The sequence below is a fragment of the Eschscholzia californica genome, unplaced genomic scaffold, assembly GCF_041429995.1.
Source record: "Eschscholzia californica isolate CP2 unplaced genomic scaffold, dmEscCali1.0.p SCAF_3, whole genome shotgun sequence".
Lineage (NCBI taxonomy): Eukaryota > Viridiplantae > Streptophyta > Magnoliopsida > Ranunculales > Papaveraceae > Eschscholzia > Eschscholzia californica.
In genome coordinates this window covers 3,632,241-3,641,015 of record NW_028238420.1, presented here as the reverse complement: position 1 = coordinate 3,641,015, position 8,775 = coordinate 3,632,241, and the positions used below count along the sequence as shown (strand labels likewise).

The following is an 8,775-nucleotide window of genomic DNA, read 5'->3' as shown; positions in this document are numbered from 1 at the left end:
TGAATTATTGTGACAGAAAAGGAAACATGGCCTACTGGTTGAATTGTTGTCCGGATTGCTCTCTCAAACTTGAGGGTGTGAGTTCAAATCCCGCCACAACCATTTTAAGTGTTTTTTTTTGTATATTTCTATATTTGTCTATGCCTTTATATATTCAATCGTGTGTAGATAACATCTAGTATAGCATTGCTCGATGGTTGAGGAGTTGAGTTGTGGGAGAATGAGGGCCTGAAATTTTATTTCGAGTCCTACTATAAACAATTTGAAGTATTTTAACAATTATATATATTGAAATTTTTTAAAGCGTTACACCTTGAAATTATTCAATTCAACTACCCTAAACCTTATAAAATTCAATTCATCTATAAACCTTATAAACTTCAATTTATCTACACATTGAAATTTTTTTAAAGCGTTACACATTGAAATTACACATTGAAATTATTTAAGTGCTTTTTTTTGTATATTTCTATATTTGTCTATGCCTTTATATATTCAATCGTGTGTAGATAACATCTAGTATAGCATTGCTCGATGGTTGAGGAGTTGAGTTGTGGGAGAATGAGGGCCTGAAATTTTATTTCGAGTCCTACTATAAACAATTTGAAGTATTTTAACAATTATATATATTGAAATTTTTTAAAGCGTTACACATTGAAATTATTCAATTCAACTACCCTAAACCTTATAAAATTCAATTCATCTATAAACCTTATAAACTTCAATTCATCTACCATTAATTTCTGTAAACTTCAATTCATCTACCATAAACCTTATGAAATTAAATTTATCTATCTTAAACTCTATAAAATTCAATTCATCTACCCTTCCTATAAACTTCAACCCATCTACCATAAATCTTGTAGATTTTAAAAGAAAATTTTCTTCGGATTCATCAAGTTCAATACCAGAAGTCCCAGACTCGACTCCAACGTTATTTTTCATTCCAACACTATCACCGACTCTAATTTATCATCTTTGCCAATTGATCATGGACTACCAATTTCAAGTTATGAATCCAAATACAGAGATGAAATTCGTAGATACTATTTACACAACGTTGTCCATTTCAACCAAAGGACCATATTTTTCCCAAAAAAGTTTTTAGTGAAATTGAACTCTCGTAGAAGTCAATTGCGATTATAATTGTAGATGTAATAATATAATTAATGAATATAAATATTTTGTTAATTATGTGTTTGAAAAAAAAATTAAGTATACAAATCCGCACCCCCTAAGTGAAAACTCTGGATCCGCCCCTGCACATACACTATGTATTGTATATGTGTTCGAGTTATCTCACATCGGTTATCCCAAGAGCCTGTTGTGGGGAGGTTATTATTGGTGGAGGAAAAGTTTCACCTAGAAGCGACCTTTTGGGTTAGACTTGAAATGCCCCGATAGATCAGTTCTAACTCTAATTTAAGGTGGTCAATATATGGACATCGAAATATCACGTGGCCAAGAATTGTCGGACAACTATGTTTGATTTAATTGACTTAGATTTAATAGATGGACAAACTTATAAGGCCTTAAATATTAAAACAGCAGTAATTAATGTGAAAACCATAAACAAGAACATGAACTAACCAGTTTCGAGATTATCAGATCATCACTATAATAATCATCTCAAATAAAGATTATCATTATTTTAGTACTCAATTCAATTTTTTACCTTTTTTAGAATCAAATTCAGTTGCTTCGATCAATGATCAAAAATCCTAATTTCATCCTCTGGAGCTTTTAAAACTCTAATATAAGAAATGGTTGAAAGTAACACAAGAACTTCTACTCGAAGTAGGATTGAATCCTCAGACGATGTCGACGAGGATAATCCATTCGTTAATCGAAAGTCGATTTCGAAAAACAGAAAACCTGGAACTAGAGATACTAGTTCAATTAAGATTCTTAAGGTTAATCTTAGACATCTTCTCTGGTTTGGTGTTTTTGCGTGTCCAGTTTTCATTCCCATAATGTATTAGCTTCTTACACATGTTGAAGAGGTTCAGAAGCTTAGTGTTATCACTCAATTTAATGCACCAAAAATTATGGATCTCCCACACGTTAGTAGTGAAGTTTCTAGCATTTGAGTTTCTTGTTATTTTGTTTAGTTATTATCCCTTTTGAAAATTTGAAATTTTAGTTTCTAGGGGTTCTGGGGTTCTGGGGTTCATGAACATTACTTTTTTTTGGAAATTTTTTTCAAGAACTTCTTACGATTTTCTTAGTTTCTCATGATCAATAATCTCTCTGCGGTTTCTCTCTTTACAAATTTAGTTGTTGGTGATGAAGAAAAGGAAGACATCTTGGATGTATGAGAAAAAAGGGATTTTTGGTCAAATGACCCTTGATCCAAAATAGTTCGGTGGAATGACCTTGTTTCCAAGTATTGCTCTAATGACCCTATTTTGTCCATTTCCTTCCATATTTGCCCCTCAGTATAAAAAGAAGTCTAGATTTTTTAGACAACCAAACAACAAGGTAACAGAGAAAATAAAGCTATCTCTCTAGAACGAAAACCGAGCTCTCTCAGACTAGAACGAAATGGTTCCAACTTTTCTATTCGATTTGTATGCAACTGACTCCCAATCTTGAAACTAATCTCCTATATAGGGTTTGAATCTTAAGTATCTTCTTCTTCATCAGAAATTTCGGCCAACTTTTGTTGAGTTAGGGTTTGTTCGATTCGTTGAGGTGAGTTCTTGTTTGCTATAGTTTACCTTATTTCATCTTAATTGTCAATTTGTTTCATACTATATGTTGTTTTGTTTGGTTTTGTATAGGTTTTTTATTTATTTAGGTATTGTTCATCTTCGTAGGGTTTTACCTCCTTATAACTTCATGATTATCTTGTTTTATGTATGTTTTGCTTGTTTATGTATTGTATAATGTTAAATTCATCTAATGTTGTGTTAATATTTCAATTTTTGATTGGGGTTTGCCTTAATCTTATAAATGGGTTACTTTGATTGACAATGTTCACCATGTGTTTGTTAATAATCCCCAATGAATCAAATTATTGTTCATGTTTGTTGAAGTTTGGTCTTACTTCATTTTCACTATTACATCTTATGTATTGTTTGATTGCCAATTTACATGTTGAATTCATCTAATGTGTTTTCAATTTACATGTTGAGTTCATCTCATATTTGTATGTATTTTGGAAGTTGGTAATAATTTTAGTACGTACAAATAATGAATTTATCTTTGTTTTGTAGGGTAACTCCTAATGGAATCCGTGAGCATTTGGTTATTTCATGGTGGTAGATTAGAAAATGTGAATAACGAAATCAAGTATATTGGTGGTTAACAAGCCAGAATAGTTCTATCAGGCGGGACCACACTTAGAGAACTTCGTGAAGTTTTTCATGAAATAGTATGTGAAGATAGCACGACAAGTTCGCCAAAATTCAGTTTTATGGTTCCGGGGACGATTCAGAGTACTTCACCTATGGAAATTCAGGTTGAGCGTGACTTCACATTTTTCTGGACACTTGTCAAAGGTAATTTCTCCAAGTGTATTCTATTGTATGTTACTCAGGATGGTGGTTCACACTCTACAAATGTAGAAAATGAATACCTAATCCCAAAGGAAGTTCCTCAAAGAGAAAAAGTGTGCTCGATAGATATGAATGTTCTCTTCACTAGTTATCCGACTACGTCACCAAACAGAACAGTTACGGAAGAAGAAGAACCTATGATCCGAAAAAGTGTTGAGGTAGGTGGAGAAGAAGAACCAGTAGAGTTTACATATGACCATTGTTATGTCGATGAAGAAGATTATGTGGTAGATTTGAGTTCTTCCGGTGTAAAGGAAGAACTTTCAGAAGAGTTAAAACCTGACCCTTGTTCTGCAGAACAAGAAGATTATTTGTTTGATTTGAGTTGTTCTGAGATTTGGGAATACTCAGATGAAGTTAATTTGGATGTAGGGGGTGGATCATTTGATGATGTTGAAGTACTTAGTGAAAACTCATTTGGTAGAGGTGGTTGCGAGCAGGATAAAGGTAAAGGTAAGGAGTTGTTACATGAGTTTGTAGCTCTCTCATACTTTGTCCCAAACATAGTTTTGTTGGGAAAGAAAATTTTTTACAGAAAATGTTGATGTGCCTATTATTGTTCCTCCTTTACATGAACTACCACCACTTCCTACCACCACTTCTGAGTAGTTTTGAATCTATGTGCACCCCGGATGTTAGACAATCGAGTATCTTGAATAAATAAAGTTTGCAATCATCCCTGTGAAACAAATATGAGAATCCTAATTAGTAATAATAAAGTTAAGTGGTCTAATATAAATATCATAATATTAACTTGTGAGATAAACATTACGAGTTTTTTTGTTGCGGGATAAAATCAGCATGTTCGACTACCCATGAATTTTTTTTCACGACTGTCTTTCCTTCTTCGTTGTCCTCCAATTTTTCATTAAATATGACAACATAGACTTTAAATAAGTCATACCCCAGCTTTGCCGTCTTCCATCTCCACGGTTTGAGTCGTAGATAAGGATCTTTCTTTCTAAAAGGTGCACAACACCTAGGACCCAATGAACACCTTTATAACTGACCGGGAAATATATTTTGTTCACTAACTTCCATGATTTGCTTGCTACTGGAAGTTCTCCCTTCAAATATTTTATGCATCTCTCTTTTTCGCCAACAATGAATTTTTTCAACCATGTGGTTTGTTGTAACAAGTGTCAAGTAGTTGCACCGACAAAAACAAAAGGAAATACAATGTTAGTCATGATTACTACATGATCTTTATAACGGAACTACTAAGGCTCGCAATGAAGATGACCAAAACAGGAAAGGAGAGCACAAACAACTAAATAGTTTGAATAAAGAATTTGTATATGTGATGTCCAACCAGTAAGTAATTCACATCAAGATATTGCAACCACATATTTTAACAGCAATACTTGGCCCCTAACCACACTGAAATCTAAGATCCAAGATATTAACAATTCTTAACTAGACTTGAGAAGAACCATGTAAGTATAGTATTACTAGTCGCGGAACCAACCTAACATAAGATTGTGAGGTCAACAAATACCGAATGCTAGGACCACATCGTCGAAACATTAATTTTGAACCACAAAGAATGATATAAAGGGTTATTTGCGTGATAATTCACAACATACAAACGCTTCATAATTTATAATAATGAGAGACTTACTGAAAAGAAACAGTCAGTCGTTGTCCAGTCTATGCCGAATCTTGAAGGGTCACAGTTTCTTCGAGCACGGTAGTAGTGTAACCCAACATCGATTTGCTGCAACATACAAATGATAGTGATGATCAATTCGTTCCCCCTTTCATTAAAATTTGACTACAAATTGTATAAATACAATGATTATCGCTAAACCCTAATAGTCATATACCTCGCATGTCAACCATTGGTTATGCATCCATAATTGTTTAAACCATTTTCCTTCGACGGTTGCAATGACAACATTTATACGTTGGTATGTTCTGTTAAAGGTACTCATGAGTCAAATATATAACTATTATAATTATGAAGTGAAAATTCATATTATAACAAACTATAAAATAGGTACTTACTGGTGCTTCTTCAATGCATTCACCCACGACATAAATCTAAGAGTATCGTTCACTTCAAATGTTTCTCGAACGTTACCTTTTTTTCTTTTCATCCCTACGTAAGGTGATTTTTTGGTTTGAATGCTATCTCTAGGTGGTCATAGGGATACAAACGGATACTTTTTTAATATATCGTCAACTTCCTTCAATCGAGCATCGTCGATAGCATTTACATCACTTTCATCTACCTTAAACACCTCACTAAACACGCTATATATCGTGTCTAATGACCCTTCGGCGCATCCTAAAATATAAAAATAATTAGGCAGAGGAATAAAAAAAGAAACAAAAGGAACCAATTATGATAGTCTCAAAACATAAATTTTAAGCCTCATATAAATTTTATAACCTCCATCAATTCTTCTTGCAATTAGGGGTGGGATTCACCTTCTCTCATCTCAGACAAAGGAAAATTCTTCACTCCATTACCATCATATCCCACCACATCTGTCGCGTCCTGCAAAAAAATTTTCACTAAACACCTTCTCTGTTGAAACGATTAAAAATACTAATACAGATATAAATTATCTTTGTAAAACAATCATTTTCTATTTCATCAACAATCTCATCTACATATTTATCACCTAGAGTCTCCTACAATAGACCGATATACAAGATCCCCAATATAATGTAATAGTTATGCAACTACAGTACCAAATAACGTTACCTTCGGAGACAAACGGTCCTGGATCTCTAAGAGGTTCTCCTCTGCATTGGTGTCTTCTACCTCATCCTACTGTAAATAGTTTTATTGTATAAATACCTTGTATGATGTAATCTAAATATAGTTCAAACAAAAAAGGAAATTACTACTAATTAAGTACCTTTCTCTCCATCTCGGACATAAGCTTATGTGAACTCTCTTCAATATCTTTTTCAGATCGCTCTAATCCACCACAAACACATAATTTCGTTGATTCCCACTTTTTTATTATCTCGTCACGTCAACGAAGATCTTCTCTAAAGTCAAAAATCTCTTTCTTAAGTTGTTCAGTTTCGCTTCGTGGCATCTCTACCTCTGAAGTCTCTTCTCTATTATAAGGTGTCACTTACACTTAAAAGCATTGCAAGAAGAACTTGTTAGTAGAAGTAATTATAGGGTTACAAAAAATATGTGAATGGTAAGTGTATTTGAGACAAACATCTTACATTTGGATCTACAAATTTTCCCCTTAAAGATTCAAAAGTGACAGCTTTGCATTTGGAATTCCACTTTACGATGGGAGAATCACCATTAACTCTTGGTTTTCTGTTTGCACATTTAGTTGCAATTGTCGAAAGACATTCGTATGCCCAAACCTGCAATCGATTACAACAAAGACAGTTTTGCAAAGACATTCTAAATTTAAATTTTGAAAGAGATAATAGTTGAACTCATTGTGCAAAACTAATAAAAATTATAAAATAAAATCAAATAGCATTACCTGAAATCCAAATGGGCAGCCACTCAATTAATAGGTGATTCCACTTTCCTTCTTCTCTTTGTTTGGTTCCATTGCACGAGGCAATGCCTTCTTTAGGCAAGATAAAGTACGTTGGAAAACCTTCGGACCCCATGGAAATTTGTTGAATTTGTCTATATTCTGCACTAACTTTATATGTTCTGTGTCGACACTCGTCCTACGAGCATCTTTACCTAACAAGAAATAGTCTAAGCAAAACAATAGACAAATCTTAACCCTATCTACATCATCCTCACAGTCTTCAATGCATCTCTTTAAGACTTCCTTGTTGATGTTTGACTCTTCTGAAAAGTATTTATCTCTCAATGATACCTCGTTAAGATCTTCTTCCATGTCTTTTACAACCTTATCTTCTTCATCTACTACCCCATATTTCAAACCCATAATTTTAGAGAATTTGACAACTGAAAACTTTAATTCCTTCTTACCAATGAAAAACTTCATCGAACCATCATCCATATCCGATGATTTTGTTTCATGTAAAAACATGTTATGCACAAGTACATAACAAAACTTTAGGTCATTTACCTCCAAAAGATGTCCAAAACAACTTTCTTTGAAGATTTGTTTTTGTCTATCGTTTTTCAAATTATCCTTAACAAATTTCATATCCTCAATCCTTGAAAGACATATCACTTTCTCACGACATGCTTCTTTTATCTTTAAGGGTATATTACGTGTCATCCTGCATAACAAATAAGAAATCATGGCGTCATCCTACAATTTTAGTACTAAATCTAACTTACCCAAAACTGAATTTACACAAACACCATTTTACAATCAGATATATAGCACTTTCACACCTAATCTCGGGATACGATAAAGAAATCATATACTTTTCAGTGAAGACCAACTACTTAATCCTATGAATTTCTAAACACATTATAGCCACAACTTCAATATTACATCAACCACAATATAAAAAAAATCTAGATGAAGCTATGTTACTACAACTGAATATGGGGTTAGCACTTAAGTAATGTATACACAAACTAGTTCAAAGAAAGAAAAATACAGTAAAACAGACAAAACTAAGGTTTCCAATTTTCTTAGTAACTAGGGTTTCCAATTTGGTCCAGAAATAACCGAACTAGTTAAGAAATTCTTTTTTTTTGGGAGAATTTGTAGGATATGTAAGAGTTAAGTAACTATAGATGGAATTTTAGTTTAGAAAATGAACTAAAATTATAAAATCAAGTACCAGCATCAATGTCGTATCAGTTAGAAAATGAATCGAAATCACAAGTGAAACCCTAAACGAATTTTGGGACTTTATCTAATAACTTAGGTCATTGATGAAGTATCAGCATCAATGACCCAAATTATAAAATTAGGAAGAAAAGATTTCGATTGGAACTTAAGTTTCACCCAATAACTGAAGATGAAGAAGAATACATACCTCAAATTGTTGGAACTTAGGTTTTGTTGGTGATGAAAATGAAGTATCAACCTTACAACTGAAGATGAAGAAGAAGAAGAAAAGAGACATCTATTTATATTGAGGGCTAAATATGGAAGAAAATGGCCAAAATTAGGTCAGTTTAGTGAACTTGTAAAATGAAGGTCCTTCCAACAAATAATTTTGGGTCAAAATTTATCCACCCAATTTCCCAAGAAAAAAAGAGGGCAGACTTAAAATAAAAACTCTACTATTAAGATGACATGAGTAAAATATGTTAGACTTATATCCCTCTAAAAGTTGTTGT

The 8,775-nt window shown here is 33.0% G+C and overlaps 1 long non-coding RNA gene across 1 annotated transcript; it reads right to left on the bottom strand.

Moving 5' to 3' along the window:
- Positions 1-5,993: 5,993 nt before the first annotated feature.
- LOC147547765 (uncharacterized) lies at positions 5,994-6,654 on the bottom strand. The gene is made up of 3 exons (XR_015238684.1): positions 6,431-6,654; positions 6,274-6,339; positions 5,994-6,063 (listed from the first exon to the last, which is right to left on the bottom strand). It is a non-coding gene; the product is annotated as an uncharacterized LOC147547765 (long non-coding RNA).
- Positions 6,655-8,775: the final 2,121 nt, after the last annotated feature.